Genomic DNA, 19620 nt, shown 5'->3' on the forward strand with positions numbered 1-19620 from the left:
CTGGTAGCAGAACAGCTTTAAAAAGGCTGTGATCCCTTGGAAGGTAAGCATTTACACAGCACCAGTTGTCAGCCTTTAACTAAGCATTGGCCTTTCTGAAAGAGGGAAATTGGTTCTGCAAGTGTTATAAATTGCTACAAATTGTTGTGTTGATGAATCTGTAAAAAAAAGCCCTGTGAAAGTAAACCAGAAGAGCACAAAACAAAACAAACAAAAAAACAACCCCCAGCGTCCCTCACCAAACCAAAATTAAGCAGATGACAGACATGTTAACTGAGCACTGAGGGTTGTCTTAGGACATAGGTGCTTACATTTTGAATTGATTCTGAATTGTCAACTTGACGTGTGTGGGAGGTAAAGTGAACTTTTCATGAAAAACATTCTCATAGGAACAGTTGCTATTTGTGGTTCTTCTGGTACACTTAGGTGTATGTTTGGAGAGAAGGGAAATGACATATTAGTGTTTTCAAGTCTTTTAAATCAAAGAATTGTCTCACTTTTCTTAAGCAATGCAATTTTTAGATCATATCTATTTTTTTGGCTGCTAGAAAGATATGCTTTATTTTCCAGTAAATAAATTTTTCTTATTTTAAAAAACTGTAATTTTGTCATTATAATTGTAAGCATTTTAATTAAAATGCTGATAATAAAAAGAGTATTTATATAAAGGAGCTGATTATGCCTGGTGATATAAGATCAAAATTAGGCCAAAATTTTGATGTTGTCTATAAGGCTTCCTGACGTAGACATGTATGCCGTTATTCCAGTTGTTTCTGTAACAGTTTGCAGACCATTTTAGCTGTTTTATGATTGCCAGTACTGTACAGGTTGACACTGATTTAAAAAGGAGCTGTGTTTAGAGCCAAGAACTGATCTCTTTGCTAGTTACAAATATGTCTTTTTCCTCCTTGAAGTTACTTCAGTGTAAAAGTTAACTTAGTAAAGCCATTTCTCCCTTAACATTAAAACCAAAGTGTTGTTAGCTGCATTTTGATGAATCAAAGTGTTCAAGGCCGGGTTGGATGGGGCTCTGAGCAACCTTGTTTAGTGGAAGGTGTCCCTGCCCATGGTGGGGAGGTTGGAACTAGATGATCTTTAAGGTGTCTTCCAACCCAAACCATTCTATGGTTCTATGAATATGTCTGAGTTTTAAAGAGTGTGACTAAAAAAAACCCCAAAAGCAAGACGTCTTACAAATGTATTTATATACTTAATATATCTGTGAAAAATGTATCTTTATTGAAAGCCATACATTTCCTTCATATAGGATGTGGCTGTAGGTATTCAATATTTATGTCTGTGCTTAATTGTATACACAATAGTTTCACAGGAGTAAACAGCAGCACTTGTGTGGGGAAAGCTTAATGTGTGTATGTTTAGGACTTGACCCTAATTACTAGTTTATAATTTCTAAGAATTTCCTGTCTGGACTAGAAATGTTTTAAAATCCATCTTACTTCTACTTTGTAGATTTTAAAAACAGTACCCAGTAACTAAGAGCTTTCAATGGGCAGTGAACACCTACTTGCTGGGCCTTCTGATTCATCTTTGTGGTAATCTTTGTGTACCTCCAGCTCCCTTGCAGCAAGGACTGGGCAGAGGAATATTTGACTGCTGCCCTCAGTGCTCTTAAGGAAGAACAAGTTTGTGAGGCTTCTATGTAAATAACACAGCATTTAGTAATGAGGAAGTTAGCAACTCTGATAATTGCTCATGAGGCATACCTATGTAGGATTGTGCTTTGAAAATTTCTTTCAAGTTATCTCCATATCTCCTATCTGAATTTTATATCCACCAGCAATGCAGACTCATTCTGCAACTAAAAGCAAGAAGTGTATATTTCAAACATTGTCTAGTCATGGTTAGTTTCCTCCTGTTACAACCCTTAGAGAAGTTAATGCTCCCTTCTGAGATGAAGGAGGCCTGTCACCAAAGGAATTGAATAAATTATAGTGGTATTCAAAGGGTAGAATGAAAAGACAGGTGTGGGAATCGCAGCTGAAGGTTTAGTCAGATGAAGGAAACAGTTGTAAATATGCAGTCTGGTTCATAATGTAGGAAAAAGGGAACTCAGAATTCCCAGACAGTGTATAGGCAGAGTTTGAGTGGTTTGTAAATATTTGGGGGGCTTTTTTCCTCTTGCATGAAACACACAATTTTTCAAAGACTTTCTGTCTAAGGTAGGCATTAGGCTTCATTTACCCATTTTGAGAAGCAATGTGGATGTTTTTCGTAAAATACATGGTTCACCATATTTTCCAGAGTTGTGGGGCTGTGTGTGTCGCATGTCCCCAGTGCCAGAGGCTGCAAGGCATTGCAGATATTGCCATGGCCAGCTCCTCGTGTGTGTTGCTGCACACAAGTCTCCCCTGGTCAGGGTAAAGCATCTTCTGGGACAGTGTGACACATTTGAGGGAGCCACTGTTTTTCTCCCAGGAGAACATGCATCTGTCAGATGTTCTGGGAAGCCAGGGAGGGGGAGGAGGTTAACAGCAACAGTATGAAGCAGTAAGGCCAAATTTGCCTGGCACAGCCATATGGCTGTTAAAGTATTGCTGTCAGATTGCTTCTTGTTGGTGGGTAAGGAGGGCTGGGGTGCTCCGTGTGGGAGGGCAGGGTTGGAGGAGGCAGGAGTTGGGGAAGAGGGATGCATGACAGCTTTTCCTGGGTGGTAGGGGCTGCAGGACATGCCCTCCTCTTCCTCCTCCTACTCCTTCTCCTCCTCTTCCTCTTCTGCACACTGGCAGGGGCTGTCCATTGGCTGTGGCTGTTGTTTGATGCAATTAGATTTTATTGACTAAGACAACCTTAATAGGTTTCATTTATGTACCTTGGTTTTATTGCAGTTTAGCCCTCTAAATACCCATGAGGCTCCTAAAATAACAAAGATACTATTAATTAGAAGCGAAAGGGAGCATAAGCTTTAAAACAATCATACTTTGCTCATTCTTTATTACGTGTACATATTTAAAAATATACTTTCAGTCTTTGAGTCAAAAATCATTTTCAAAAATCATTTTCAAATCCATAAAAGCAAACATAAGAATTACAGTCGATTTAACCTGTGACACTGTTGTACCCCACTTGTTTGAAATTGAGAAGATCTCACACTAATGGTATCTCTTAAAATGGGGGGAAAGGGAGAGAAGAAATAGCAATAGCTAAATAAAAGATCTTAGAGCTAAAAGCCTAATTTGTAATAGAGTATTTCTTTGCCACTTGTGCAATCAGCAACAAAATAAAGACAGTACATTGGACTGGAAGCTGATGTCTTCTACTGTGAAATGGAAATTTATCTGGTATATTGTATTTTTAAAAATATATTGTTTGTTTTTCTGCTAATGAGTGCATGCCAGATTATTGTTTACTAGTGATCATTCTAGTCCAAATCAGAATTGAAGTTGGCAGAACATAAAGGAAATTTCAAAACAGCTAAATATCATCATCCAGAGCTTCATTTACTGTATATTTTTGTAACTTCAAAGTTAAGATAGATCGAGGAACCAGGCATATTAGTCACCAGCACAGTTCGGTTCAAATAACTAACATTTTAATGGATTCATCCTATTTAAGAATTGATTAAAATCTCAGTATTACTGCCTTTAAAAATCCAGTTGTCTATTAAAAATAGAGCTGTTCAGAGTGGAATACGAGCATGGACTTTTGTGTGACTAGGAGGTGCATGTAGAGCACTATGGTTTTCCCTTGTGGAGTGGCTGGACTGGCTGCAGTGCTGTGCAGTGTTATGTTCTGTAGGTGTTTTGCTCTGCTGACAAGTGTAGCCATTTCAGTGCACTGCCTGAATGTAAGAGTATGAAAAGGTTGAGAAGAAAAAGAAACCGAAATAATCAATTTGTATACACTGGGCACATTGACAGCTACAGCTAGAGTGAGTTCTGTCTGATTTGAGCACTTGCCAGCAGAAGCCAGAGTTTGTATGGTGAAAACTAAATGGCAGGTCAGTCCAGAAGCTTTCCTTGGGTAGCACGAATGAGCTTGGGGATCTTGAGTTGGTGAGCATCATATGTCTAAACATTATTGAGGTTTTCCTAAGAAACAAAATCTATGGTTTGCATTCATAAAATCATAGAATATCTCAAGTTGGAAGGAGCCCATAAGGATCATCAAGTGTAACTCCCTGCTCCTCACAGGACTACCTAAAATTAAACCATAGGACTAAGGGCATTGTCCACATGCCTCCTCTGCCAGGCTTAGTGCTGTGACCATTTTCTTTGGGGAGCCTGTTCCAGTGCCCAACCATGCAAGGTGAAGAACCTTTTCCTACTGTGCAATTTGGCATTGTCTGTCTGTCTATTCCTCCCAGAATAGAACACCTGGCTGTGTTAAACAACAACTACCACATATGGCAGTGTTAATGTGCTCAAAGGTAGGGGATTCCTACAGGTGTTGCAAGGATTAGTGGCTATGGGGGTGAAGGAGACAAAAGTCATGCCAGTCCCTCACAAAATGGGAAGAGTGTAACTTCCGTCATTCCATGGGGCAGCAACCAGCTTCCCAGTCAGGTATGGAAACACTGACTGGCTGGGCGGGATGTGCCGTAATCATCTGGGTAACAGCAGAAGTTTGTGAGGCTCTTCAGAAGACATGGAGTATGAAAGTGTCAAAACCCAGATTCCTTTAGTTCTGCTGCTTATAGAACAACGTATTTATTCATTATGTGGGCTGCAGTCTGGTATGAACTTAATTCAAATGCCTATTTGCAGAAGGGGCATGAACTCACTCTTTTCAAAATATGCTTTTGAGTGTAATTGTGAAATGCAGATAAAGTTATAAATCCATCAGCGAACTGACTATTTTAAACCCAACTAGTCATGTTTCCAGAGATTAGACTTTTACAAATGTGATATTTTTAGATGGTTGAAAATGAGCATGTACCACATGCCGGAGGTATTGAGCAGCTTTGTAAGCTGTAAGTTTAAAGCCTTCTGTTTACAATATGATGTTTTGAAATCTATTTGTCAAGTGGGTTTATTGTTACAGAAGCATAGCATAGGTCTGAATGTCTACAGAATTGCAGAATCATTGTAGAAATTTATTGTTTATCAAGCAATGAGAGAATTTATACTGATAATTAAGACTTAAGTAGTTAACTTCTGTAACTCTTGCATGAGGACTTTCTGTTACTAAGCTATGTACAAAAGCATGTATAAATTCTTTGAGGTATTGGGGTGTGATGTGCAATACATAAAAGACTGCTTTATTTTTAGACCACATTTTCACGCTAGCTTGCAATAGGAATATGGATTTTCTTTACCTTTTAATTTTGATTATTTTCGATTATGGCCCAGCTGGCATTTCAAAATACAGTTTATATATAACAGAATGCCTACCTATTGTCAGTAGTTACATTTTTTTTGAAATTAGTTGTAGTATGGTTCTCATCCAGGTTGGTCCTAAGAGGGAAAGCTGCATCCAGTAGTGCATCAAAGAGCATCACCAGCTGCTCAAAGAGGTGATTATCCTGCTGTATTCAGTCTTGGTGCAGCCTCACCTTGAGCACTGTATGCAAGGATGTGAAGGTCCTTGAATGTGTCCAGAGGAGGAAAACAAATGCGGTGAAAAGGGCTAGAAAGCCTGTCCTGTGAGGAGTGACTGAGGACTTTGGGCTTGTCTGCTCCTTGGAGAGAGGGAGGCTGAGGGGTGACCTCATTCCTCTACACCTTCCTGAGGAGGGGAAGTGGAGATGGCGGTGCTGATCTCTTCTCTTGGGAATCCAGTGACAGGACATATGGGAATTCTCAGAGCTGCACTAGAGAAGATTTATACTGGACATTAGGAAGCATTTCTTTACCAAGAGGGTGGTCAAACAATGGAACAGGCTTCCTAGAGTGGTGGCTGACACCCTAAGCCTGACAGTGTTAAAGAGGCATTCGAACAGTGCCCTTACAGTATGCTTTAAGTTTTGGTTGGCCCTAAATTGGTGAGGTAGTTGGACTACTCAGTTGTAGGTCCCTTCTGACTGAAATTATCCTATCCTATCCTATCCTATCCTATCCTATCCTGTTCTTTAGCTATAGAACTCCTGTTATTTTTGTTACTAGACCTGTAGAACATAGTATCTCACAGATCAGGCTGAACATATATCCTGTAACAATGCAAACCAGGAGAAAATAAAAAAAAGTACCTAGGTGTTCCTTTACATGGGACTTGATAGAAAGCCTGCTTTGAGTGCGGGTTCAGGCATTTTGGAACATCCACTCTTGGCAGTCAAGTCAGAGTTTGTTATGATCTGTTCTCGATATTGTTTTCCAGGCATAAAGAAGCTTATTCTCCAGTGGTGATGACAGCGTAAAAAAACTGTGGTAACCTAGTACCACCTGTGTAGGTGGAGCTATTGTACTAGAGGTGCTGCCATTTTTGATTATTTTTTTTTTCAATTCAGTTGTAACCTGTTTAAAGCTTAGTCCATTTACCTATCCCCTTGCAGTAAGTCAGCAAGTATCAAGTTGTTTGAACCACATTACCTTAGATTATAAAACACTTCTGTAGTAATGAGTTGCTTATTCTTAGCAGTGGTTACAGAAAACCTAATGAACATAAATATGACTTTATGGAAAACAGTGAGAAAGGACTTGTGAAATGACTGTAGAGTGGACAGCTGTTTTTGTTCCATTTCAGGTATACCAAGCAGTGCATTCTGAAAGCATGCAGAATTTCTATCAAAAAATTTGCCAAGCTTTTATTCTGGAGGCAAGAGGTTATATTGGTAACTGGAAGAGTGCTCAAGAGAAAAATTAGTTGTTCAGGATTAAACTCATTGTCTAGGATGATCATCTTTCCTGGACTGACATGTCCACGGTGTGACCAGTGCTTGCTTTTGTTTTCTCACTGTGCTCAGATTTACTTACCTGTATTTAGAATGAAATCCCATAAAATTGAAAAAGTATTTACATTACTTTGCACCCACAGCAAGTCATTTCCTCTTGTTGGGAATAGCTGTAAAGAAGTGGTGCTTTAAGGGAGGGACTGCACTGTGTGGTTGGATGCGATGAGATATATGGATGGAGTGGTTAAAACTTGAAAGCCTCCCTTCACCTACTTTTGCTCTATCCATTCTACTGAGAAATTATTAACAGGTGCTGAAGGCACGAGTGCTGCATGGCCCTGAACTCTCAATGCACAAAGAAAAGATCAAACATACCCTTTTTTTTTTTAAATGAAAGGAAACCACAGGAGTTGGAATTTGTTGTGAGTGAGGACTAATCTGACAATACTTACTAGATTTTAAGTGAAAGTGAAATATAACTGTTAACGATCACATCAACGGTTGTTTTTCAATCTGTTTTTCACATCCTACCACAGAGAGGACACTAGCAGAATGAGGAGGGATTAAGAAACTATTTTAATCAAATGTTAAACACTGTTGAGGGAGGTATGGCTGGGGGTGCTGTGCTCAGGAAGAGATACAGACACTCTTCTAAAATAAGTAAGATGGTTTTCCCCTCCTTTTTATTTTGTATCAGTGCTCATCCCATCCTCCATATCATGTTTGTTAGGCTGAAGATTTTGAAAAGATAATGTTTGCTTTCTCTCCATATCAAGATCTCAATCCCATTTGCGTTGACATTTTAGCCCTATGAGCGAGAATGCATTATGTAAAGTTTCCATTAGCCTGCAAAATATTAAATTAAGTGTTGAAAACATGAGTTGTTTGTGGTGAGTGAAGCAGAGCAAGCCACGGAGATGATTTGTACTCGTCAAAATTAGATAAAGTTGTTGGTTGTTCTTTTTTTTCTGAAGTTAGACAGAGAATGTAGCCTACCACTCACTTTCTTTCCATTCTCTTTACCTTTGTTCAGAAAATCAAATACATTGAACAAAGGCCAAGTTCTTAATAACACAAGTGAAAGCATAACTATAATTTGTAGTTGGAAATACTGTGAGTAACATATGTGGCTGTATGTTCCTTTGGCAAGATGTTATTCACATTCTCCTTGAACATATAATTATGTATCATTGCTTAATAAGGGGAGGACTTCTTTGTCAAACATTTCTCTGTAGCATTAAGCTTTCAAACTGCGTGTTGTAATAGAATGCTCTAGAAGATATCAAAAGGTTCAACTGCATTTTTTTTTCTGATGGGAGATAACATAGCTGCAGCATTAATAGGTAAAAGTGTAATATGCAGTAGTGTATTTGTGCATAAGTAGTACAGGAATATAAATGAAATCTGTCTTGACATGCTTTCATGGTAACATTCTTGCAGCTTGTTTACAAAATGAAAGAATATCTGTCTTTGGTAGAAAATTCTATGTTTAAAGCAGTGTCCCACTATCCTTTGAAGTGTTAAATGCTCCTGGGTTTCATTTTTTTTGGCACAAGGATAGTGGATGTTGAAGAAGCCAACAACATTAGCTTGCACAGGAGCATTCCTGTCTTATTTTTGTTTCTAGGTCTGTTTCCTGTGTTGGGGGAAGGGGAATGAGAGCACAGCTGCTCCCTAAGTTCAAGATGAAGCTGCTTCTTTACTGTGTTTTAAGCCTCGGTCACAGTTTCTTACTGGAAGCCTTTAAATGAGCTTTAGTCAGATATTCAATTGCGCTTTTATAGGCATGAAATCTCCCTCCTTTCCCCTTCTCTTCCCTGACTCTCCATTCTAGTCCCCAGCAACAAAACCCACTCACTAATGAAACAGAACTCCTGATTATCTGCAACGTAAATATCCCAGAGGACCCTCAGAAGCAGAGCATTTTGATGTACATATTTCTGAGTTCAGCATCGGCTGGACAGAGCGATTGATCAATATTTGATCTGAGGTTTTTCTGTTTTCCTCACTTTTAAACTGTTGATGCAAGCCAGCACAAAAGATTGGAAACTGGGTACCAAAGCTGATACATTTGAACCTTTATTTCTCAGAGAAGCTGAAATATCACAGAGAAGGGGAGGTGAATTTTCTTCCTGGTTATTTATGGTACCTCCAGCTATTCAGACAGAAAAAAATAACAGCCTATTCTATTTCCTTATACATATTTTAAATGAAGTTTTCTATCTGAATTTTGCCATTCATATTCCTTGAGCAGAAACACTTCTGGTTTTTCATAGTTGTACAAACAAATTAAAGCACCTCTTTCTTCTGTTTGTCCAGTTCACGTTTTATTGGCCTGTGTTGCAATCAGATATGTATAAAAGAAATAAAACAAACCTGCGTTGGGAAGAATGTCAGTGTTGCAGTTATTCTCTTTCATGCAGTGGTAGGACTTTATATTGAGGTACCTTTGCTTACATAGACTAAAATGTTTCGATGAGAAGGAAAACCATGTATTGTTGGTTGTATTTTATTTTCCTGCGAGAGAGCAGTTTGATGGTTGGATAGAAAGGGTGTGTTTTGTTTAAAATGCAGAATAATGTGGGAAAAAAAGTTGTTGCCTCCCAGAGGCATATAGTCTGGGGCAGCAGGTACCTAGATGGAAGTCCAGTTTTCAGCATGGCTGTTTCAAAGTCTGAAGATAGTTTAATCCAAACAGAGCTGACAAAGGAGTTAATGTTGGGCACTCGCTGTTGATTTACAAGTCTTGGCATACCATGAAGGCACTAGAAACCTGGCTGAGCACCAGTGCTGTAGACTAGATAACCAAGGTAGTTATAAGCCTGGATTCCTATCCAGGTAAAATGATGGAATAACTCATGTAGGGCATGGTAAATAAAGGTCAAAGGAGAATCACAGGATGTTGCTAATACTTGTCATCATGAGTTTGTTAAAAGTAGGCCTTGTAAGACTGCTACCCTTGCGATGTTTTTCTGCTGCTTGTACAGTGGGCTGTTGATGAAATAGTGTGAAAATACACATTTAGACTTGTGCAGGGTTACTCCCTTGGTGCTATTTGGCATTTTCATGAAGAATCAAGAATGACGCACAGTGAGGTCACACAGTAGCTGAATCAGACCTAAAGGAGGGTTAATACACTTACATTTGAAGTCCTTGTGTGTCTGTGTGTACCGGTGGGTTGCCAGTCCTCCTCACTTGAACATTTTCTTTTTATCTCTGCCCATGTAAAAATAATCACTTAAAAAGTTTATAGAGCATTCAAAGATTGAGAAAATAATAATGAATAGAGCAAATTGCTGAGTGATTATGCTTGTAAAACTGGGAAAAAGAAGATTGTTGCTTTAACATAGCAAATGTAGCATTCTGCAGAAAGGGACTAAGACATGGGCCTTCTTTTAGAGCAATAGACTCCATCCTGTGTAAAACATCTATGACTGGCAGGCTGGCATGGTCTCTGGGTACATAAGCTAGAAAATGTGGGAATGGGAAGGGAGATGACACTCTAGCACTGAGAGGTTTACGGCTGGATTGTTTTCTCTGGTTCTAGTGTCCACAACTAAAGAAGAAAATAGCTGAAGGTTCAAAGAAGAGTTGCAGGATTAAAGGGTGGAAACAGGCCTTAAGTAGAAGGAGTTTAAGGTATTGAACTTGACAGAAAGCTAAAATGTATTCTCTTTGAGCCTTCATAATGTATAAATCCCTGAACTTCGGTGTTTAATTCTAACTGGGAGAATGATGGAGCCCTTCTATTCTGATCCCAGTTCTGTCATGCCTTGACAATTTTAAAAGCTTCACAAATTTTATATATAATAATGGCTTAAGAGTTTTCAGTGAAGTACTTAAATATAATCACCTGATTTTATAGATGGAGAAAGTGAAATAAAGTCACATGCTTTAGTTCTGCTTCTGGATTTTTTGTGGAGTACATTTACAAAATCTCAAGGTAGGGCTATTTTCTAATTGTGTTGTCCATTGAAATGGTTCTGCGAACTTTCCAAATTCATGATAATGAAATTGTTTTAAAAGAGAATTTATATTTGTTATATGGGCTATGATCTTGAGGAATTGTATTAGTAACTGCAATCCTAAAACTGAAATTCAGTGGAAACTAAGATGGAAAGTTAATGGTTTGGTAATTGTCTAATAACTGCAAAAATTGAACAGTAACATAACAAAAAATATATTAAATACTTTAATTATCCAGTGACACACATGCATATTAGTGTATGGGCTACTCGTAAAATCCAGCAGGTGAGACTGATGTGAACTGTAGCATATTATAGAGAAAGACCATGAAGTCAAGAAATGTGTGATAGAGGGAAACATTGGAAATATACTTTTAAAAATGCATCAACTTATTTATCAGGGAATCATACCCCATGCATATATGTATGTGTGTATATATATATGTGTGTGTGTGTATATATCCCCTATATCTGTGGAAATTAAAATAATTTTTTCTGTATTAAGAAGTGCCATATGCTGGTGCTGGAGAAAAGTTTTCGTGCCATTTCTTACCATTAAAATATATACTAAAGAAGAAGTAATACAACCCCTAAATTATTATTGCACATTTTGCATAAATGTTCATTATGCACTGCCTTTTCCTATATTAGTAGCAGGAGGCAAATAGTGACCTGAATAATGAATGGAGTACACAATATAGTGTTTTCAAGCAAAGCGCTTATGGTTATGTAGAGCAGAAAAAACGTAAGTGCAGTACAAAAATGTGGAGGAGATAAAAAAAGACTGAAAACAAAGGAACAAGGCATGGAAATAGGATCTAAAAGTTCACATTTAAGCAATTTTCATATTAATACATAACTATATTTATATATATTTGGCTAAACAGAGTTTGACTAATTGTTCTCAATTTGAATTTTCTCAAGGATAGCTGCATACTTGCTATCCTATGTCAAATTAATTATTTCTCAGGTATAAACTTGTCAGCAGATGTTCCAAGGTAGTAGTCTGCTTCCACCCTCCTGATAGGATGGGGTGTGGTGCTTCAGAACTTGGCTACTCTATACCTGGGAAGAGTGATTCAACTTTAATTAGGTCAGTCTTTTAATGTCAAAACCCTCCAGCCTTCCACTGTCCCAGCAGATTCATGGCAAAAAATTAAACCCACAAATCTCAGTGCTGTGTGTGTATACATGAACTCTTGGAACTTCAGTGCTGTGAGCTGTAAAGCCAGAGTTGTTTATGCTACCAACAATCAAATAACACCAGGTCCTGCCTTCAGCCTTTTCTGAACTCTTAACAACTGAGCAGAAATGTTCCGAAGTGAATTACAAATGTAGCAGTCTTGCAAATTATAAGAATATTGAGATCACATGTTTATAGAAAGTGTTCGGCAGATGATCTGGGTCAGTGCTGAAGGGTTCAGCCCTGCAGCCTGACACAGAAGTTGTGGCTGATTAAACCAGAACTAACTTAGGTACTGTGTCAGAACTGTGTCATTGCTCAGAGCCTTCCTAACTCATTCCGGGGGAAACAAGGCCTCCTTTTTCTTCTCTAGCCATTGTTGCTTTAAAAAACAAATCCAAAATATTAACTGTACAGTAATGTTGTTGTCTGATGTGATCAACAGGGAGAATTTTCCTCACATGTGTATTTGTGTATAGATGGTGGATGATTGTGTTTGTTCTTGAGGACTTGACTGAACTTTTCTCTAAATGTTGTGTACTTGTCACAACAGTCAGTGTTCATTAGCGTTACAGGTGATAAAGGTGGAACGTATAAATACATTTGTGGCTGTGTGTTCTGAAGTCTGTTCTAAAGTGACATATTCAGTTGTGTAATACTGTTTTTTTCCTCAGTAGTATTTTTTTACATCTGAACAATGTAAGCAAAAACACACAGATTTTTAAATTGAATGATACCAGGAAGCTTCAGGAAGGAAGTCTGTATCATTATTTGAAGGGAAGGGAAAAAAAAGCAGAAAGCTATCAGTTTTTTCTCCCTCCCCCCTTTTTTTTTTGGTGTTGTCAGACTACAGCAGAGTTTTGGGTGTAAATAATATATATGGTGTTGTACGTATTTTGAAACAAAACATCTCACATGCAAGTATATTTTAATGTTGGAAGTTATGCTCTATGCTACATCTGTTCAGCACTAACCTGTCTCTTTCAATCTGGATCCTTCTGTGAGATGAGTGCCTGGGGGAAGGGAGAGTGACGTGCCTTCTTCCCAAGTCTCCTGTGATTTATAGCAGTATGTGACGAAAATGGCAGGACCCAATGATACTGCATCATATGTAATTATTGTCGTCCTTCCTCTTGGTGTACTTTCTCTTCCATTTTTACTCTTGGTGTTTTCTGCGTCAGAATTTAGATTTTAGTCTAATTCTGCCTCTGTCAGCTGTCTGTCCTCATAGATTAGAGGAATCTCATTTTTAACTACATTATTTTCTTGAAGACCTCTATCCTAAATTTTAAGTTGTTTAGATTAAATTATGATTTTTACGAGAGCATGTAGTGACAGGACAAGGGGAAGGGGTTCAAATTGAAAGAGAGTAGGTTTAGATTAGATATTAGGAAAAAATTCTTTACTATGAGGGTGGTGAGGCACTGGAACAGGTTGCCCAGAGAAGGTGTGGATACCCCATCCCTGGAGGTGTTTAGGGCCAGGCTGGGTGGAGCCCTTAGCAACCTGGTCCAATGGAAGGTGTCCCTGCCTGTGGCAGAGGGGTTGAAAATGAATGATCTGCAAGGTCCCCTTCCAACCCAAACCATTCTATGATTCATTATACAGAATGTTATTCGGTGACTTCCTTTCCATCCTTACTTTTTTGGAGGAGCAGGGATGAGGCAAGGGACTGTAATACCCTGCTCCCAGCCTTTATTTTAAAATGCACGTGTGTTTTTTTTTTAACTAAGTTAAGTCAGACACCAACCATGGGGAATGCTAATCTTCTATCTTGTTTGTTATTTTTTTTTATTATGATGAATTGAAATGTAAAGCTGGTATTTTAAAATTCAACACTAAAAATGGGACAACCAAAATGTATGATATTAATTTAAAGGAAATTATTAAAAATACAATTTGCTTTTTAACATATATTTCAAGTTGATTTGCATCATATGTCTTTGTAATTATTTTTGCATTTCTTCCATCCAATTTCTGCAAGATATGTTCCAAAATCTGTTAATTTTCCTATGTATTGATGGAAAATGTTTTTCCATCAAATTTTCTAATCAGATGTACTTAAAATTGTTTTGCAAGCAAAATGGTTTTTCATTTTATGGACATTGAACAACTACTTTGCATTTATACTAGAAATAATAATAATAATAATAATAATAAAAAGTACTCCTGGCAGAAAAAGGTATCACACATCATCCATCTTTACACCTTTTCCTAAAACCTGCCTGTTTCCATTATGGAAACATATGAGATGCCATGAGTCTCTTGGTATGTTGATGAGTGATATAGATAACTGTTCACAAGAAAATAAAGCTGCCCTGTGATTTCCATGGGTCCCACATGTTAAAATGTGTTACTGAGGAAAATAGATAGTTTTGTGTTACATGCTTCGCTTTCATAGAACTGTGGATCTCGTTGCCGTGGGCAGCACTTTAAAAAAATGTGATTTCTAATTTTGTTTGTGTTGTCTCATGAATGCTATTCTCTGTGCCCAGTGGATTGAACAGTGAACTGTATGAATTCTGGAAGTGGCTTTAGGCCACTCATCCTTGCTGGTTGTATAGGTGTTTTTCAGATATCAGGAATCACTAGGAGAATTATTCCTGCTTGTTTACAAATGTGTCAGTTCCTCCCAGCAGGTGTTCCTGTTGAAGCACACAGAGCTAATAAGAGAACTTGCTAAAAAATAAGTGTGACAATGGCAAAGCATTGTAAGCTTCTGATAGCTCGTTTTGTGTCTCCTAAGTCCAAAATAAGGTCTCAAATGTATCCTTACACCAGAATATATCAGTGCTTTGCAACGGAATATAAAGTAATGTACTGGCTGATTCCTTAAAAAGTCATTTGACTTAATATCATAAAAATCTGTATGATCATAGCCCCATGTAAAAATTTCGTAGTTACGCCGTGCAAACCTCATTTTTAAATTTGAAGGTATTATTGTTACCTAACACAGGCCATCAGAGCCTGGCTATTACAGAAGCCTGAAGCTTCCTGTACTCTAGATTCATTCATCCCAAAATGGGGAATAACATGCCTTACATTCATCCTTGCATAGCAATAATAATAAGGGCTGAACTGAAGTGCTTTCAGCACTGTGGCATCCTCTGAGTGCTGAGGGAAAGTGTCACTGGCAGAAGAGTTTTAAGTGCTCATGAAGAACTTGATCTTTCCAATCTTTCAATTTACCTGTAAAAAGGCTACAGCATGCGGTCATGTGCGCAGTATCTGGGAGATCTTTTTGCCATCTTATTGCAGTCTTTTCACAAATGGATTTTTGAATGAAGTTGTACTACAAAGCTGGAAAATATGCTTACATCAAGTTGTTTTCCACCAATGAATACAGAAATGAGTTGAGTAGAATGCTAGGCACACTGAAATGTTATGCATGGAAATCAGTGTTACTGTCTTGGCAAACTATCAGGTGTTGCTTCTTTGCAGAAGCCAGCAGTATTGCCATAATAGAAGATGCTCTAGGCTCCCATGAATTCCAGCCATCCCGATTGATGGAGCAAGAAGGATGAAGGTGCCACTCTGCTTTAGCTATTATGTCACATTTGTTCATGGACTAGAGGGAGAACAGCTGGTCTAAGCTACTTCAGAAAACGGAGTTCTTACTCTTTTATGAAAAACAAATATCTTCCTTTCTGCTCCATTCTCCTCTCTCCACCCAATCCTTACCTACTCAGGCCTGATTGCAGGTGTAGGAGGATAGATAAACAAGCCCTGGGACCTGTGTTATGCCTCACCTCTATTTTTCAGATCTAGAAAGGAGGAGAATTTGACCTTACTTCATCTGTCCTTGATGTGAAAAAAGGGGTTTGGGTAGACTTTGCCATAGCAGGAGGAACAGAAATTGTTTGAGAGGCAGGAGGTGCATGTGGGTGCAGTTGGCAGGTGATCTGAGCTACAGGCAATTGTAAGGCTGGCAAAACAGATAGCTAGTGACAACTTTGAGGAGTAACAGGGAGCTCTGCTGCAATTCTGAGTAGCCAGAGTACAGCTGCAGCAGGAAGCAAGGTTACTGCACTCTGTAAAGTGGCAGCCCCATAGCTGCTCTGTGTGTTATAGATGCGTAGGAAGACTTCAAAAATCAAAGAGGATTAGAATAAAATTGAAGTGCATTCATATGAAAACAGAGACTAGTGTTTAATTTAGTTGTTTCTGGTCTTCACATAGAGTTAGTACTACAAGAGAAAAGCTTGTGATATGCTTAATGGTAAGCACATCTTTTAGTGTTTTAACAAATAATTTTTTTACGTATGGTTGGTTTGTTCACTGCTGATGAGAACTGCGTAGGGGTAAAAAAGATACTTGATCTGTTTAGGTAACGTCATGCTGTTACAGTCTGCTCCTTCTACCTTTGGAATGATCAGTCAGTTACATTTTTGATTAAGATAGGTATGTGTCACAGTTACAGTAGGGTTTTCAGTTCTGAACAAATCAAGATAAAAACAGGTAACGACTTAGGAAAACCTGGAGAAAAACCAGCTAATAATATTTGTGTCTTGATCTTTGAAAGTTTTATATATATATTTATTTTTAAATAAAAGCCTTTCAGCAGCCCGATACTCAGAGCTTCCATTGGAAATGTTATAGACATTTTCCAAAATTAGCACTCTATATCAGTGCTACCTAAATTTTCTAGGCATTTCAGTCAAGTTGACTATTTTAGCCAAATACATTTAAATTCATATAAGCTGATGAAATTTAGAAAACCTCTGAGTCTAACAGAAACCCCTCATTCTTCTTACCCATTGGACCAAAAATAAGATCATTTGATAAAACAAGTCTCGTTTCTACTCCAACCTGATCTTACAAAATTTTGAGACCCACCAGCTTCTCCCAGTTAGTTCTTCATTGTGAAAGATAAATTGAATTTTGTGAGAGACCAGGTATGCAAAAGTCAATGGAAAAAGGAAATATTTAAGGCCTAAATGATAACAACGAAGACCTGTATAGTGATGGAAAGAATTTTTGCAGTAGTAACAATGCAGCAGCAGTATTATCTTAATACGTGTCAGGGTATAAGTAGTTCACAAACCACTTAAAAATATTTGTATGAGAATATGTTTTGCAACTACCAGTGCAATTCTGTAATCTCAACAGTTATGCAAATAATTGTGTGAAAAATAAAACCAAAAATTACCGCAGGTTTTTTTTTTTCCCCATGTAGAACGAGTGGGACTCGTGTCATCAGTGCTGCTTGTGGGCACTCTGCCCTCTGCGGCCCGAGCCTCATGGGTGTGTAATGTGTGCCCTGGTACCGCCGGGGGTAGCGGTGTGTGGAGAGAGGTGTTGCCAGAGGCCAGACTGTCACAACACGTGCCATAGCTTTCATACAGGGTGTGAGTTGGCTGTTGGGAAACTCGCATGTGTGCCTGGAATGGAAAGAACCGTGTCAGTGACCTTGGAAGTTACAGGGCTTCATTACAATATTCTGCAGTGTGTTTTGTAAATCCTGTTTAAACCTCTACAGAAGTGAGTCTACAAGTTGTATGGCACAATATTACCACAACTAAATGATAAATATCTTAAAAAAACCCCAAAACACACAACTTTTAACAATCTTTACTGGATCTGTGTTTCACTAGGGAGGCAATATTGAGCTTCCCAGTTCCAGTAATATTGGAGGCAATACACCTTCTTCCTATCTCTAGAATAGATATAGATTGCATTTTAATTTAAAAAAAAAATAACAGGATGATTCACACAAATTTTTTTCCTGCATCTTTGGGAGAGCATTTACTGATGCTAAGTTCTAGTTATATGCCAGTTATGTCAGCTGTTTAGCTTCATTTTCCCTTCTTTTTTTTTTTAATGGATAATTTAACAACAAGCTATCCCAGTGAAAATAGGACTAAAAAATCTCAGTGAAAATTAGAATGAAGACACTTCACAGTTATTACGATGGTCTTGAGTATTGTTAACACCACGAAGAGTTTGTGGTTTTGAACGCTCTCCTTTGGTAGGAAGGGCTCTATGAGGCCAGGCAGTTTTGGTAATGTAGTTTTGTTTCAGAGCTCTACTCATTCTCTAAAGTTTCTCTCATACTGTTAATAGAACAGATTTACAGGTGTGGAGGAATATACGGACAGTATAATTTTAATCCCTTGCTACTCTAAAAGTTAATGCCTATGACTTCCATAGTTAGGAACTTTTTATCTAGAAAAAAAGTGCTCTTGTGAGCTTCCCAGAAGACAAAACAGAAATAGGCCCAATTTCAATTCTCTGAAGTGAATCCAATAAACTTTCTGGTAAAAGTCTCTAATAATAGACATCTTAGAAAAATTAGGAATAATACTTTTATTGACCTATGGTAAATAAATCCCAGAGGAAACCTCCTATAGCAGAAACTGCCTGACCAAGCTTGGCAATTAATTGTTCTATACCTAATGTAAAGAATTAATTAAATTATGATATAATTATGTTGTTAAGGGATATCAAATCAGTGATCAAAGGTGGGCAAGTGATTTTTTAAAATTAAACAGTAGTCCCCCTTTTTTCAGAGATAAAGTTCAGAGTATAATTTATTCACTTGTACTGTTTTATTCCAATTAGAAGGTTAATTAGAACATTTTCTTCTATTCAGATAATATAGCCAGCTCTTTTCACTTGTAGACATTATACTGTCTAAAAGTTTAGTTGCTTGTTCCTCATAAATTTGCTCAACATGCTTCATGTGCGTGACAAGACTGTTTTGCTGTTGTGAGGAAGCATGAATTGTCTCCAAATAGTGATCCATGAAAAACTCACCTACTGTGGAAGAAGCCACCAAAGATGAGCCCATGAGGGTCACTAAACTACATCAGGTTTGGTCTCTGGTCTTGGATGGAAGGTGCACTAACCTCCCCAGCCCTATCAGTGCAAATTTAGGCATGCCTGGTAAGTACAGGCAGAATTCATAGGTTGAAGAGGAAGACATGCCTGAGATTAAGTACTTGGAGTTTGGGTAGTCCAAATTGCTTTTTTTGGTCTGAGGTTTGGGTAGCTATAATCCAGTCTGATCCAATTTAACATGCCACTTGGGTCTTCTCCTGTGCATTTAAGGAGAGAAATGGAACCCCAGCTAACCTAGGACAGGGGTAGTGAACAGAGGATCAAGGTGCTAGCAGATTTTAGAAACTAGTTACTCTGAAAGGCTAGGAAGTGGTGTGCAAGTGCCTCCCTCCTTTGGTTTGGACTGTGAGACGATTGCCAGCCTTTCCAGGTCAGAAGGGGAATAACTGGAGTCCGTTCTGGAATTGCTGATTCCCGGTTAGCTATACAGTCTTTAGTCTTTTGACTTGGCTATAGGGGAGAGACGAGAGGTGGTGTGTTCCCAGTTTGTAATTTCACATTACCTGATGTCACTGTAGGCTGGTACCAAAAAGGGATGTCCTTGTAGCTGTCTTTTTGATGACTTTAGCACACAGGCCCTGGGAATCACATGGCATGAGGGAGAGTCCAATTAGAAGAGTTGTTGCACCAGAAAGTTAGTCAAGGTGTGTGTAGGAGGGAGTAGTTTTCGCTTGGACTGGCTGATCTGCCTTGCACTTCTCTCCTCCCCACTCCCCTGCACTGTAGCCATGGGACCATGGGCTCTGAGGCACATGAAGAAGAGCCAAGCAACCAGGAGAGCAGCTGTGACTGTCAGTGGTGGCAATCTCCAGTTAACCAAATTAGATGCAGAGTGAAAATTTTCT

The 19620-nt window shown here is 38.4% G+C and overlaps 1 protein-coding gene across 3 annotated transcripts in view; it reads left to right on the forward strand.

The window, feature by feature from the left end:
- Positions 1–19620, forward strand: part of TBL1X (transducin beta like 1 X-linked) — a 206147-nt gene that overhangs the window by 15204 nt on the left and 171323 nt on the right. The window contains exon 1 of one of the 3 annotated variants that reach the window (XM_027675137.1): positions 7339–7447. The exons of the other annotated variants lie outside the window; for them this stretch is intronic. The gene's annotated coding sequence lies outside the window, so the exon portion shown is untranslated. Of the gene's footprint in view, positions 1–7338; positions 7448–19620 lie in introns of those variants that run through there. 3 annotated transcript variants of the gene reach the window in all.

The sequence above is a fragment of the Neopelma chrysocephalum genome, unplaced genomic scaffold, assembly GCF_003984885.1.
Source record: "Neopelma chrysocephalum unplaced genomic scaffold, ASM398488v2 Primary Assembly neopelma1_25, whole genome shotgun sequence".
Classification (NCBI taxonomy): Eukaryota; Metazoa; Chordata; class Aves; order Passeriformes; family Pipridae; genus Neopelma; species Neopelma chrysocephalum.